The sequence below is a fragment of the Ixodes scapularis genome, unplaced genomic scaffold, assembly GCF_016920785.2.
Source record: "Ixodes scapularis isolate PalLabHiFi unplaced genomic scaffold, ASM1692078v2 PGA_scaffold8__174_contigs__length_109621045, whole genome shotgun sequence".
Taxonomy (NCBI): Eukaryota; Metazoa; Arthropoda; class Arachnida; order Ixodida; family Ixodidae; genus Ixodes; species Ixodes scapularis.
In genome coordinates this window covers 41,284,252-41,300,502 of record NW_024609883.1, presented here as the reverse complement: position 1 = coordinate 41,300,502, position 16,251 = coordinate 41,284,252, and the positions used below count along the sequence as shown (strand labels likewise).

General features: G+C 48.7%; 1 pseudogene; it reads left to right on the top strand.

The window, feature by feature from the left end:
* Nucleotides 1–15,302: 15,302 nt before the first annotated feature.
* Nucleotides 15,303–15,785, top strand: LOC120844698 (annotated as a pseudogene).
* The last annotated feature ends 466 nt before the right edge of the window (nt 15,786–16,251 follow it).

Below are 16,251 nucleotides of genomic sequence, written 5' to 3'. Positions count from 1 at the left end.
GTTCGACAGCAGGAAGACGCAGACAACGAGCGCGAAGCCCGTGACTCGGTAGAGACCGCCCCATTCGCCGTTGACGCGGCTCGTATGGGAAGACGGAGGACGCCTGTGCCGGCATCGACGGATAGGCCCAGTCAGCTGTGCAAGTTCTGTGGCCGCGCGGCGCACCCGCGCAAAGACTGTCCTGCACGACGCGCATCCTGCAACTACTGACGCAAGACAGGAGGGCACTTCGAGATCGTCTGCCTCAAAAAGAAACGGGCCAGCGAGAGGTCTGCACCTAAGCCGTCGGCCGACTCCATCGAGTTGCATGCCGTCGCAGAGGAGCGCCAAAACGCTGAGTTTGTGGAGGTGGTCATCAACGGCCACTCACTTGCGTTCAAGGTGGACTCGGGCGCCGAGGTTACTGTCGTGCCCAATACATTCGTCGGAGTTCCCTCCAAGCTGCAAGACTCCGAGGGCGAGTTAAAATGCCCTGGCGACCACCGCCTAGCAGTCCTAGGCACCTTCATGGCAACACTATCGTGGCGCGGCAGGTCCGTAAAGCAGCGGCTCTACGTGCTGCGACCAACGCTGGGTTTCCCGGCATTTCTGGCCTTGGGGGTCTGCCAGTTCCTCGACTGCGTCTCGAAACCTCCGCAGCCTTCCGGGGACTTTTGGCTCGACCCCAACCTCTTCCGCAGACTCGGAACACTCCAAAAGGAGTACACCAGTACACCCTCCACCTGCAGCCAGGCTCGACACCGTTTTCCTTGACTGTGCCCCGACGCATTCCGCTCCCGCTCCACAACGTCCTCAAGGCAGAGTTGGATAAGCTCGAAGCCGACGGCGTGATCCGCCGCGTCGACACTCCTAAGAACTGGTGCGCTGGGTTGGTCGTCGTTCCCAAGGCTAAGGGTGGCTATAGGCTCGGCGTAGACCTATACTCGACCTAAGGTAATCCTTCGGAAGCGTCACCTACTGCCGACCGTGGAACGATGTCTCAGGCTGCTTGGGGAGGCGACTGTGTTCTCCAAATTAGACGCAACGTCAGGCTTCCACCAAGTGAAGCTGGCACCAACGTCGCAAGAGTACACCACATTCATCACGCCGTTTGGCCGGTACTGTTTCCTTCGGCTGCCGTTCGGGGTCGCATCTGCACAGGAGTTCTTCCAACGGCAGATGTCCCGAATTCTTGAGGGCCAAGCGGGTGTTGTGAAAATGAATAACGAAATCCTAGTTTTCAGCAAGACACGCTCGGAGCACGACCTTCGTCTCCGGGAAAACCTTGACCGTCTGGCGAGGGCGGGAGTAACACCCAACCGAGCGAAATGTACCATCGCTTCGAGCAGCGTGAAGTTTCTCGGAGTCATCGTAAGCCCCAAGGCATCTCCCGGATATTGACAAGGTAGAGGCTATCCAAGCGATGGCGGTGCGTGAAGATACCGCCAACGTTCCTCGTCTTTTGGGTCCGTTTAATCATATTGGCCGCTTTCTACCTTACGTATCGGAGTTGGCGGCGCCGCTCCGTGCATTGCTGCTTAGGAACTCTGTACGGAACTGGGGCAACGCTCAACAATCTGCCTTCTCCACATTAAAGCAGCTGCTTTGCTCGGACCTGTGCGTCGCGTGGTACAACGCCTCCTACAAGACTGTCATCTGAGCCGATGCCAGCTCCTTCGGGCTTGGGGCCTTGCCCCTGCAAGAGCAACCTTCGGGTGAACGTCGGGCTGTCGCTTTTGCTTCCCGTGCGCTTACGCCTACAGAACAGCGCTACAGCCAAACAGAGAAAGAGTCTCTTGCTGTTACCTGGGCTGTGCTCAGATTCGATCAGTATCTGCGTGGGGGCTCAACTTCACCGTCGAGACCGACCACCTGCCTTTTGTCGCCCTGCTCGGTGGAAAGGATCTGAAGCTGCTGCCGCCTAGGATTCAACGGATGCGCATCAAAGTGATGCGTTACCAGCTTGGTCTCCAGCATGTACCGAAGAGCTCAACGCCGCGGCAGGCACCCTTTCCCAAGCACCCTGCAGCAGAAGCTCCTCTCCTACGGTCCGGTCTATGGAGCTCTTTGTTAACGAGGTCGTCAGGGGCATTCCTCCTCCCTTCGCTACCAGCCTGAAGGAAGTTCGACAGTGCCAGGCGGAGGATGGAGAGCGTACCTCAGTCGTTCGCTTCTGCCACGAGGGATGGCCGGGCAGGAGGAAGCTACCCCCGAGTTTGGTCCCTTAGTGGAAAGAGGGGTAGACTGAGTTTCCGAAGGATTGCTCCTGCTAGACCGCTGCCTTGTGATTCCTGCTGCTTTGCGCCCCAGGATCCTGGACCTTTTACACGACAGCCATCAGGGACTCAGGCGCTGCAGGGAGCCAGCAAGAAAGAGCGTCTGGTGGCCCAATTGCGTCCTCCACATCGTGGATCTGGTCGCCGGATGCAAGCAGTGCGCAAAGACGAGAGTCGTGCGGACGGAGCCGCTAATCTTGGCGACAACGCCCGGCCAACGCTGGCAGCGTCTGGGCGTAAACCTCTTCCAGAAGGTGGTCTCCCTGCGCTCCACGTCTGCCTGTGCAGTCATCGCAGCGATCAGTAGCTGTCTCGCACGGCACGGCATCCGCGATGTGGTCCGGACTGACAACGGCCCCAGTTTTCTTGTTAGAAATTCAAGGACTTTGCGCGGGTTTGTGGCTTCAGGCACAAGACCTGCAGCCCTCGATATCCCCCGGGGAAGTGGAGCGTATGATCCGTACAGTGAAGGACCTTCTCCAAAGACCGACGACCCCTGCCTAGCACTCCTCACCTACCGGGACACTCCTGGGGTCACCGGCGTGTCACCTGCCCAACTGTTGATGGGTCGACGGCTCCAGACGCGGTTTCCTGCGCTGCCGGGACAACTTGCACCAACTCAGCCTAGCCACAAGGCCTTCAGAGCTCGGGATGCGAGGGACGAAGCACGCCAGGCTTGTGATTTCCGTCCCCGGGACAACGCCCATTTTTTTAGCCCTCTCACGCCGGGAGATACAGTCTGGGTGACTGATGCCAACCGCCGAGCCCAAGTTCTTAGCCCGGCCCAGCCGCCACGTTCATACATCGTCGAGACTCCAAGAGAACGCTCCAGCGGAACCGGAGAGACTTGGTGCCGTTCTCTTCGTCTGCGACCTCAAGAGAGCCAGACTCCCCACTTACTTCGAAGCAGTTGCCAGGCCTTCGATCCCAAGGAGAGCCGGCTGTACGTCAACCAGCGGGGCAGTCTTTTCGACCTTGACTTGAAGCATCCTTACCAGCAGAGTTGTCAACTGCGGGGCGCTCATCGCAAGGAGTCACAAAGACTCGTTGTGGCCGCGTGGTCAAGGCGCCACGAGGGGTCAATTTGTAAACTCGTTGTTTTTCGTCTAATAAAGGGGAGATGTAAAGGTCACCAACCAGGTGTTACCGGGTTTAGCTTCCGATTCCCGAGATAGCACTAGCTGTGCATCGCCTATGTATACAAGGGAAGGTTCGTCAATAAAGGTTGGTTGGTTCCGAGAGAGTCACCGGTGCCGTCGCCTATCTAGCGCCCGATACCGTCCCGCCCACGTGGCGCGGAACACTCTGCACCTTCCCCAGGAGGTGGGTAGGGAGACCACTGCAACACAGTACCCCCGTGGATTCTACTTCGACTACGCGTGAGTATGCCAGTGATGTGATTGGCCTAAGCCATTTTGGAGCACCTTTTGGAGCAGCCAAAACAGTGTTTTGGAGCAGCAAATGTGGCCTTTGGAGCAGCCAAGACAGAGTTCTGGAGCAGCAAAAGTGGCTTTTGGAGCAGCCAAAACAGTGTTTCGGAGCTAAAAAAGTAACTTTTGGAACATATATTCTTAGAAAAATAAATATTTGTTTTAAGTGCTGGACAAACGAAGGGCACTAAGTGTTGTGTTGTGATGTGACGTGTTGGGGCGGAACTCGCTGCCTGTGTTTTTGCTGCTGAGACATCCCACAAGTATAGAGTGCTGTAGGCGTTGCCGAACAATTCCGAAAAAAAAAACAAAAAAAAAACGCTTGCTGGTTTTACTGGTTCCCGATGTGGCAGATTTTTATAAAAAGTAAGCAAATGTAAAACAATGGATTGCAAGCGTCCCGGCTGGTGCCTCTCGTGCAATCATGTTCACATGCACGTGAAGGCAACTTCGGCAGGCTTGCAGTTACACGTGCTTCTTCGCGCGAGCGGAGACAACGGCTGACTGAAACCATGCCACTCCGCTCCGTCGCCAACTGGTTCCCAAAATAGTATGCAAAATGTAACTGTCCAGCATACGACAATAAACAGTTCAGCGGCGCGTGCTTGCCAGGCCGGCAGGCGAGGTACACGCTAAACACACAGAAAAATAGAGCCTGAACGTATCGATGCGAGACATGCGAATCAGGGTCAAAAAGTTCTTGGACCGCTTTGTGCAACGACTGAACTCGTGACAAACAAGCGCGCTGTGCAGGTTCAGCGTGCAAACATTGCTTTCTTTGCTTTAGTTCACTTCTCGTCATCAACTTCTTTCGCGGCAGATTTTTCACGTACCGGGGTCCCTCTCGAAAGAAAGCTTATCGAGAGAAACCTAGGTAATCAAAACTTTGCCAAGCAGTCATTGAGTTGAAGAGAGATTTTTATAGCACCGTATGATTTAAACGTAGAGCAGGAATGTCGATGTGCACTGATGTGATTGGCCTAAGCCATTTTGGAGCAGCTTTTGGAGCAGCCAAAACAGTGTTTCGGAGCAGCAAAAGTGACTTCTGGAGCAGATATTCTTAGAAAAATAAAAATACTTGTTTTAATTGCTGGACAAACGAAGGGAACTTTGTGGTGTGTTCTGACAGAACTCGCTGTTCGTGTTTTACTGCTGAGACATCCCACAAGTGCACAGTGTCATAGGCGTTGCCGAGCTATTCCGAAAAGAATGCCTGCCATCGTTTTACTGGTTCCCGACGTGCCAGATTTTTGTCAAAAGTAAGCAAACGCAAAACAATGAATTGCAAGAGTCCCGGCTGGCGCCTCTGTCATGCAGTCATGTTCACACGCATGTGAGGGCAACTTCAGCAGGCTTGCAGTGGCACATGCTTCGTTGCGCGGGCGGAGGCAACGGCTGTTCAATCGAAACTGAAACAATGCCACACCCCTCCGTCGCCAACTGGTTCCCAAAATAGTATGCAAAATGTAACTGTCCAGCATATAAAAAAGAAAAGCAGTCGAGCGGCCTGTGCTTGCCAGGCCGCCAGGCGATGTGCAAACTAAACACACAGGAAAAAAAAAAGCCTGAGCGCATCGATGCATGACATTGCGAGCCAGGGTCAAAACGTTCCGCTTTGTGCAACGACCAAACTCGAGGCAAACAAACGCGCTATGCGAGTTCAACGTGCAGACATTGCCTTCTTTGTTTTAGCTCACTTCTCTTCACCAACTTTATTTCACGGCAGATTTTTCACGTACCGGGTTTCCTCTCGAAAGGAAGTCCACCGAGAGAAACCTAGGTAATCAATATTTCGACAAGCAGTCATTGAGTTGGAGGTTTTTCGTAGTAGAGTATGATTTAAAGAAGGCCAGGAATGTCGATGAACAAGTTTAGAAAGCGCCATATCTGCAGCGACGCGGGGTCGGCAACACCCGACGTCGTGCGACCACGGTGACTGGAAGGCAGGGACCGAACAGTTTTCCCACGGCCGTTGCTTTCAGGAGCGGGTGCTTCAGCTCACAAAGTACCATCCCGCCGCACGAAAACGTAGTTTCGTTTCACAGCATGACGGCATGGCTAACACCCGGCACACTAGCGTCGGGGCGTCCGCACACGCCCGTGTCTATCGTTGAAAAAATTAAAGAAAGACGCGAGACGAGATTTTCGAGACGACGAGGGACCAGGACACGAGCAACGCTGGGCACGACAGCGCGAAACGCAAGACAGCGGCAAGGAGGTTAGGACGGCGGGAAAGAATATGCAAGACCGGGTGGACGATTGATGCAGGGTACTTTGTGTCAAGCAGAGCCGTATATTGGGAGAGTTTGGCCAGTAGGTGTGGCGACGAAGGCGCCGGAGAGGAGAAAAGTAAATGAAAGGGAGGAGAGCGCCGAAGGAGCGAGAGAGAAAGAAGGGAGCAGAGAGGAGACGACCGCCATTTTTGAGCAACGCTGTCGGAGACTGGTCGGAGAAGGGCACTGCTGAGGCTACGCGTCGTCTGCTACCGGCCGACTTCTTTTTCGCCTGAATAAAAGTGTGTGGCCATACGCCGAAAAATCTTAATTTATCAGCTTTTAAACCCACCGAGGAATAACAGAATGTTGTTTCCTTGCCAGAGCCGGCGATATAAAAGGCAATAATCGAGATTTAGAGGCCGATCCCACGCATTCCGCCGGGAGAATGATCGAAGATGGCGGCCCTCCCCACTCGGGTGGGAGCAGCCGGGAGTTCACGCGCATGCGCTCATGCCTCTCGCTCTACGCCGCGTGCTGATTGGCTCACTTGGGAGGAGCACGTTACGGCGGCGAGATCATAGACTGACCAAACTCTCCCCATATACGGCTCTGGTGTCAAGCGGCCGCTTCCGCCACCTAGCTGACGCATGCGCAATTACGGTTCTCAGTTTAGTTTCGGTTTTGAAAGACGACCGAAATTGCTTCTTTGGCGCAGGCTTGGCGCAGATTACCTACATTTTGGCAAAATGTAGCAGGATGTAGCAGGGTTAGCCCCTTGGCGCAGTATGGCGCAATTGGCGCAGCAATCACATCACTGCGATGTGTTTCAGTTTAGAAAGCGCCATATCTGCAGCGACGTGGGGACGGCAACACACGACGTCGCGCAACCACGGCGACTGTGGTCGCTGGAGCGCTTCAGCTCACAAAGTAACTCTCGCCGCGCGGCATGTCTGGCACTCGGCGAGTCTTGTACACGTTACTAAAAAAACGTAATCGATTACAATTACTAATACTCTTGGCTAAAAAGTATTCAATTAGATTACTTGATTACTCGACGGCAAAAGTAATTGGACATTACTTAAAGTAATCGTTACTTTTCCGATTATTTTATTGTGTGAAGACATATCTTTAGCGCTCATAACAATGAACTACTTCCAACCTATATTTCAGATTTGCACAAGTATTGAAGAAGAAAAACTGGCTCCCTCTTCGTAGTCGTTGCACCTTCACAATGCGGACACAAGCATAGAATTCGTTTGAAGACGTTTAATGATTTGGGCATCCGCCAGTGTGTGTGTGTGGAAGGGGGGGGGGGGGGGGGAAGCGGAGGGGGTTCTAGATCTTGTTAAGCTTGAGCAAGGGTTGTCGCTGAAAGTTTGCGTCGCTCATTTTATTATTCACATGTGGATGAGCTCGCATAATATACAAAGAAGCAGCAGCTCCAGGATTTGAAACGGATCATGTGTAGTATCCATTAGCGGAAGAGATCGCCCCCACCACTTCTCAGCTCGAAACATTGCTTGTCACAAAGACCACGTAGGGGAAATGGGAAAATATTTCAACTGCCTTTGTTATATTTTGCATCCACTTTAGGCATTCTTCGGTTCTGATTCTCCTACGGGCTGCGAGTAGGTACCCTAAGCAGGATTTTTTTATATCCTTTATTTCTGTGTGTGTGTGCGTGAGGGGGCTAGTTTGAACGAAGGACTCACAAAGCTACATTCTACTTCCTCAAACTTCGCCCTGAATGGCCTTTGTCACGCACTGTGGCTTTCCTGGGGCTTCCCACTCCCAGTCACAGCTCGAAAAAAACACACAAAAAAAACGGACATTCCGCAGAAACTGACATCGTTTCCTACAGCTCCGCAAAAATCTTTATTTTTTCCGTTCGAAAAAAAAAAAATGTTTTATTTTTGTCCTTTCATAAAAAAGGCGTGTGTGTGTGTGTGTGTGTGGGGGGGGGGGGGGGGGGGGGTCGTCCCGTGGAAAAATTGTAACGGTTACAAGTAATTTTATTACTTTAAAAAGTAATCAGATTACTCTTGTGATTACTGCCTAATAAAAGTAATCAACTGATTACAAAATTACTCAAAAAAGTAATCGATTACAAGTAATTTGATTACTTGTAATGCGTACGGTACAAGTCTGCACTCGCCACACTAATATCGGAGCGTCCGCACACGCCCGCGTCTATCGCTAAAAAAAATTAAAAAAAGAAATAAAAAAAAAAGTAAAAAAGACACGAGGCGAGATTCCCGAGACGACGAGAGCGTGAAACGCGAGACGACGGGAAAAATGATGCAAGACCGAATAGACGATTGATGCAGGGTACTTTGTGTCCGGCGGCGTCTTTTGTGCCACCAAGCTCATGCTTGCTCAATTACGGTTCTTAGTTTAGTTTCGTTTTTGAAAGGCGACCAAAATTGATTTTTTGGCGCAGGCTTGGCGCAGATTAGCCATATTTTGGCGAAATGTAGCAGGATGTAGCAGGGTAAGCCCCTTGGCGCAGTTTGGCGGAATTGGCGCAGCAATCACATCACTGGTATGCCCTAATGGTGCAAAACTATCGATAGCACTATCGATAGTATCAATAGCCGCCAGAAATTTGATTATCGATAGTAAAAAAAACTATCGATAGTACTATCCATAGTCGACTATCGATAGTTCTGAGACACTATCGATAGTTTTGGAAAAACTGTCGATAGGATCGATAGTCAATTTGTCGATGGTTTTGCATCACAAGTATGCGCCCGTAGGTGTCACCTCGGCAATTGGAAGGGGGGGGGGGGGGGGGGGGGGGGCGGCGTTAGCAGAGAGGTGGGTTCCACGGGGGCATCGCGCGGGCCTGCCCAACTCTGGCTGCTCGTGCACTGACCCAATGAATCCCACCTCGGCTATGGGGGGCAGGGTTAGCGCGGAAGTAGGCTCCAGGGCGACGCGTGGACATATCCAACCTGGGCTGCCAGCGCACTGGCAATGTGGGTCCTACTTTGGCGATGTGGAGGCCGAGTAAGTACAAAAGTGGGCTCCACGGGGGCAGCGCGTGGGCCTGCCCAGCTTGCGCTGCCCGTGCACTGCCAATCTGGGTCGCGCCTCGTCTATGTGGTGCAGAGTTATCAGAAAGGTGGGCTCTACGGAAGAGACGCGTGGGCATACCCAACTTGGGCTGCCCGTGCACTGCCCCCATGGATCCCACCTCGGCTATGGGGAGGCAAGGCTAGCACGGAGGTGGGCTGCAGGGGCGCTTTGGTCATCTCACGGCCGCGGCTGCTACCAAGAGAGATTTTTAGGTCATGTGACCGGCTGCACGGGAACAAGTTACTACCTAGCGTTCCTGCCTAGTGGCAGAAAACTCTTTTTTTCGCTTCGAGTACAAAAGTCTAATTTCGGTCGCAAAAACTGACTGCAGAGGCTTTCAACTGAAGTCTAATTAATTGCCCCCTTCATACTTTAGGAGCGGCAGGTAAAGGTACGGCCAGGGAAGTTAAATATGAGCCAAAATAAAGGAAAAATGACGTGAGATAAAATCGGTGCTGGTATATTAATATACCTGCGCCAGCGCGAGATTAGAGCCTTCTGCAGTACTCGACACTTAAGAGCGCCGGGACTCCCCGATCGTGGCGCGAATGTTTTAGGTTCAAATCGCACCAGAAATTCTACTTTTTGTTTTCTTTATATTTTGCCCGTTTGTCTTGCTTTTTAACTGTGATTATCTTTGCAACCGTCCTTCCAATGTCTGTTTTTTTTTTTTGTTTTTTTTTTTTTGCCTAATGTCCATTTTTATAGCTCCCCTAAAAACAGCGAATGTATTTTCGCGTCCCGAAACATCTGAGTACCCTATTTGTTGCGTGTTTTGCGCGATTTTCGGTTGTGCCGCACCTGCATTTCCTTCAACCGTTTCTTGACCGATTGCTGAACCGTTCCACCGACACACCGACCGACCGACGGACTGACTGCGACTGAATTGCGGACATAAGAACTCTTTGTCTGTGTGTGCCAACATAGAGACTTGTCATCTAGGTCGAGACGCTTTGCTCGCCAAGAACGCCTCTATAAGAAATATGCCATTCTGATGCTAGGCAGGGAAAGTGCATTCCGAGACCGCCTTAATCCTCCCGACGTGTTCGATCTGCAGCAGCGATTCCGCCTCGGGTACGACGGCATTATGTATCTGGTCGAGCTACTTCGGCCAGACCTGGAACCACGAACGCGCCGCAGTCAAGACGTTTCTACGGAACTGCAGGTGATTGTTGCGCTTCAGTTTTTTCGCCACCTCGAACTTTCTCATCACGGCTGGCGACTACGTGCACGTCCACGTAACCCCTGCATCGCGGATAGTGAGGAAGGTGACAGCAGCACTAGCCCGTCGTGCAGAGAGGTTCATACGCTAAGTGGCAAAATGGTTATACCGTTTGTGGCGTTTAACCGGGCTATAATAAGTCCTTGATTTCCTTGTTCATTTGATATCATGCCAGGTGACTTAATGGAGGACTATGTGTTCAGTGGTGTCAAACTGACACACTTCAGGATTTTTTTTTTTGTCAGGCGATTCAATATGGTGTCAGAATACTGCCCAATCAATATTTTGCTACAGAATCACGTATAATTTTAAGAAAGTAAAAAAAAAAAAAACAGAAAAAAAACATAACTGCTCGACAACGAAATTGAACTGGGAGAGAAGAAATACAGAGGAGGAGAGTGTTGGCGAAAGTCAACCCTCTCCTCCTCTATATTTCTGGCTGTGCATCTAGCCATCTCGTTTGAACCAGATGGCTAGATGCACAGCCATCTTGTTCTAACTAGGGAGCCTTCATGGAGGCTCCCTAGTTCAAACTAGAAGGCAATGCAACCAGAGGGCTCTGCAACTTCTTTTTTAATCAATGTAATTGTAGCTGTTTATAGAACGCTCAAAAAATGGGTATCGTATTTATTTTCTATTTCTACTATTCAGTGTGTGCCTTCAATGATCCGCGACTTCAATTATATTTGATGGTTGCCTCTAAACTACAGAAAACGGCATATGACCACGGAGAAGAGAGTGAGCGCGACTCAAACCGGCCAGTTCTCGATTGGCGGCTTACGGGCGGAAAGGAAACTAGTTTCGAGCCATAAATTGTTTTCTGGGTAGTTGGGCCCTCATATGTCATGTGCAAATAAAAACATTGGCGAGGAAAAGTTTGAAGCGATTTATAGCGATCTATACGCCTTCCTCGACACATTTTTGAAGGACTTTGAAATTCGCAGTATGCAATAAAACTGGGATATGTTCGTGGCCAAGATCAAAGACTCGACTAGTAAGTACATTCCCACCCGCACTATAATATCTAACAGCAATGCTCCGTGGTATTATCCCCCCTCCCCTCCCCCTCCCCCCTCCTCCTCCCCTCCCTTCCCCTCCCCTCCCCTCCCCTCCCCTCCCCTCCCCTCCCCTCCCCCCCCCCCTCCCCCCCCCCCCCCCCACAATCAGAGGTCTATCAAACTAAAAAAAAAGCGACTGTACAGATCGGCCAAACCATTCTCAGACGTTGCTCCTTGGATCGCTTACAAACTGGCTTCCGATGAATACGAGGCGGCAATTAAAACAGCCAGTAAAAAATACCATAAAAGTACCTTGCCATCCATTCTTGCAACCGACATTAAACATTTTTGGCGCGCGATAAACTCTACTGATAATGTTAATGTCGCACTCGTTGTCAGTTTAGGGAATCTCATTCCCCCTCAGCAATGTCTTTACGCGTAATTTTTCTGTCACTTCCAACGTCCCACTACTGGCTACCATTACCAACGACTACCCTGCTATGTTTCCGATAATCATCGAGCCTTTAGGTATCGAAAACATAATTAGATCACTTAAACTTTTCTCCGCTTCTGGTTGTGACCAATCAGCCCCATTTTCTTTTTAAATTTCCGAGTTTTTATTGTTCGGTTATGCTATCAAAGAGTTTTCAGTAGTCAATCGATAATGGTTGTATCCCAGCTTAGTTGACGGTCGGGAAGGTGATTCCACTTCATAAGTCCAGGTAACAAGCATTCTCCACTCAATTACCGACCAATATCACTCACCAGCATCCCACGTAAAAGTTTCGTCGTCACATCGCTTTGAAAAAACAAACTCGTGTGAAACACAGTTGGTATCAGTCCTTTGTAAGCTAAATAAAATTCTTGATCATTCCTCATTAGCCGACTGCAACTTTTTAGATATTTTAAAAACCTTTGATAAAGTGCGCCACAAGCTATTACTTTATAAACTGCACCGCCTTAAACTGGATCCCTGACTTCTTATCTTGCTTGAATGTCTTCTGATTAACCGCTCGTAGTTCATTATAGCTAACAATCATCTCTCTCAGCCGAGTGATGTTCACTCCGGTGTGCCACAAGGCTCTGTGCTCGGACTTCTACTTTTTCTTATATACATTAATTATCTACTCTCTCGTGTCTCTTCCCCTATTCATTTGTTTGCCGATGACTGTTGTATATAGAAAAATAACTTGTGAAAATGACATTAAAACGCTCCAGTGTGATCTTAACGCCGTTTTTGTTTGGTGCAAAACGTGGTGCATAGAATTGAACATTCAAAAATTTAAATTTATGGGCGGGTCTAGGAAAACTCGAAATCTACTTGTTTACCATCTTGATGACTCGCCCCAGGACGCTGTGACTAGTTATAAATATATTGGTATTCACATCACATCAAATCTCATATCAAATCTCCTTTGAACACTTCGTGTAACATATATAATAATAATAATATTGATAATTTGTTTATTTAATGTGACCAAAAACAACCACGCGGGCCTTCCCATTGCCGCACACAAAACAAGAAAGAAGGCACACAAAACAAGAAAGAAGAAACACAGCACAAGCATATCTTAAAATGTACGAATTAGCATGACAACAAATAGGTCGCACACTTCACACAAAATGTAATAATTTCAACTTTTAACTAGACTTGCCAAGTTCCGGCGAAAAACGCTGAGATCTGTGAAGATGTCCAAGCTAGACTATGCGATTGTATTAAATGAAATTTGCATACGGGACAGTGGTGAGAGTTTAGACATGAACTGAGCATAATTATTAACGCTAATCGGGTGTTGGAGTATCTTTGACGAAATCTTGCCAAAAGTACCCTCATCTCTAAAACTTACACTGTACAAAGGACAAATTCGTCCAAAACTCGAATATGTGGTTTCAGTCCGGGATCCTGGTCATGAAAATCTAATTCCCTCACTCGAAATGGGCCAGAATCAATCTGTTTGTTTTATTTTGTTTAACTACAACAGAACTGCGAGCATAACCACAATGAAATCGAGCCCTGACATGCCGTCTTTGGCATCTCGTCGTAAGAACTTTCTTCTCTTCCTCTTCACATGTTGTTTTATCACCTCCCTGTCCGCGGCGAACTCATTTTACCTCCCCAGTACGTTTCATCTCGATCAGGTCACGTCCATAAGGTCGGTATCCCATCATTGAAGGTGAATGTTCTTTTTTTTTCTTTTAAGTCAATTCTCCCACGCACATCACAAGAGTGGAATCGCCTTCCCTTTCCAACAACTTCGATGCAAGACCTCCAACTGTTCAAGAGCGCCTTAGCAAATATTGTATCGATAGACGCCATTTTTTTTCTATTTGTAGTAACTGCATTCTTTTACTACATTATCCTTTATTTTTCTAACCACTCCACCCTTCAATGCCGAAGGCCTTAAGGGTACCTGTAATAAATTAAAAAAACAGTGACCATAGGCGCTTTTTGTTCTTGAACCTTAACCTGTTTCTGCCACTGTGTTTCGTGTCATGATTGATAACTTCACAGGCAAATGTGTGGCATCAATCCTGCAAAAATCAGCAAGAGGGACAGCTGCCAACAGGGTCAGGTGCATCAAGAATTTTGCGCCTTCAGAATGACGTGAAATAAAAAAATTCAGCAGGGTATGCAAACTTTTATTTTTGTGATTATCAAACCAACTTTTCACTTCAAATATAGTGGAACCTCTTTAACTTTACCTCTCTGGAACCACAAGAGGTCTTATCAGGTAAATTATATCGGAAAAGCAAAGAACTGATCAGAATGAAGTGAGAACACTTTCTTGCATCTACTTAAAATGTTTACTTGGAAACCAGGCATGATTACGCAACGGCTGCCTCAACGTGGCTTGACGCATTATATAGTTTACATCACCGAAAGTCATACTGTTCTCATGGGGACAAACGTTCAGCGAAGCCGCGTGCGACTGGGACACCTCCGAATGCAGGAGCTCAAGCGGCTTGCATTTCTTTCATCTTAAGCCCTCTCAACAAAAACTTCTGAGCTTTATTTGCGGTACCCTTTGCAGTTCTGCTGTTTCGCCCTGTAATCTTATTTTTAGGTATATTGCGCTGTCACCATTCACACCCATGTTCTAGAGAAGCTCTGTGTCAATTTCACTCCTTGGGTGAGCAGAAACTTGCAGAGGAAAAGCATTCAGTTCTAACAAGTTGTATTGCTCGTCCATTCCAGCCACAAAAAGGGTGTCCATACTCGTAGACTGAAGTAGCACTTTAGACTTTATTTAGACTTCGGGGCAGTAAGAGATTTCAAGTTAAAACATGCTTTCAGTGATGCGTCTCGGGTAAGCACCTGCTTTCTTTCTTTTTTTTTTCATTATTTTTTTTTTTAATTTTAAAGAGATTCCCACTGACTGAATTGATCACTAGCGTGGGAAACTGCCCGTAGCAGCCTTGAACTGTAAACTTTGCACATGGGAAAGATTGCTAATTTTGTTTTTCATATTTTTGCTTCCTATGTAGTGGAACCTCTTTGATTCAAACTCTCTTGGATCACAGAAAGTCCTAATAGGTAAATTAAATCTGAAAAGCAAAGAACTGATAAAAATGAAGTGTGAACACTTCCTTGCATTCCCTTAAAATTTTTACTTGGAAACCAGGCATGATTACGCAAAGTCTGCCTCAATGTGGCTCGACAGATTGGAGAGTTTTATTAGATCGTTCCTATAACGATACCCTATAACGATACGATAACCATACGATACCGATACACAGAAGAGGAATGCGCATTTAGAAAACCATTTTGAAGACGATACATCCGATACGGTCGCTTGAGACGCTGGGGCGCTCCCTAGTGGCAACGATTTGCACTTTCCAGAATTAAAAAATAAGGAATTAAAAAAAGACGTTTCACTGAAGGAAAAATAACAGTTCTTACATGTAATACAATTAAAAAACATCTACTAAGTTTATAAGCTGCAGAAATTACAGAAATGCAGCAGCAAGCTACATCTAGCCAAGTAGAGACAAGCCAATCTAGTCCCAGGTGACTTGTCGGCTTGTCACGGGAAGCCATAGCAGCCACAGGAAGCACGGACGGCACGGGCGTGAACGAGTTGAGCGAGTGACCAACTTGAGCCATGGCGACGTGCCTTTTCGAAGATCCCTTGACCTTAGCTGTTTTCAGGTGGGACGAAATCGATTAACTCTCCTTTCAGGATATGGAGTACCCCGTTCCGCGGAGGTTTAGGTCCGGGCGAGGCTACTTGGATGTGCTCAGCATAGATAGTGAAGCTTTCCGCCAGCAGTTTAGTTTTGAGCAGATGGACTTAACGGAGCTGTGTAGCGCGCTGCGAGTCCCTGATACAATAAGAACGGCCCAGAACGTCGCAATCCCCGGCCATGAAGCTCCGTATATTCTTCTGAGGAGACTCTCCTACCCCAACCGCCTCTGCGACCTGGAAGGCATGTTTGGCCGCCACTCTTCGACACTTTCGAGTGCGGCGACCGTGGTGCTAAACCATTTGACGTCTACGTTCGGGCAGCTGACCGCGGATCTGTCAGCTCACACGTGGTTGAACCGTGCAAGCTTGGACGAGTTCTCCGAAGTAAGCATAATGTAATGTTAAATTAAAAACACACAAAAAATTAAAAAAAAAAATTGCAAGTACGTTGTTGCTTTTGCAGGCGGTCCGCGCGAAGGAGGTACCTCTTCAGAATTGCTGGAATTTCGTTGATGGAACGGCCCGCCCAATCTGCAGACCCACGGAGGACCAGCGGCTTTATATCTCGGGCCACAAGCGTGTGCACGCCATCAAGTATCAGTGTATCATGTATGCCAACGGCATCATCGTGGAGATGAATACCGACACGACGCCGGTAAGTCAATAGCGAAAACTCGAAAATCGGAATCTACAGGTTCTTGGAAGAAGTGCTTGCTCATAAATAGAGAAACAGCCTCTATCACAGCCAAACTAAATTGAAACGCCACAGGCATGACTGGTGGTACTATCAAGGCAGCCTGTCGCATTGTTCTGCTAACTGTGATGGGCGCCGTGGCCAACACAGAGTTCCTTTTGCACTGGCGGC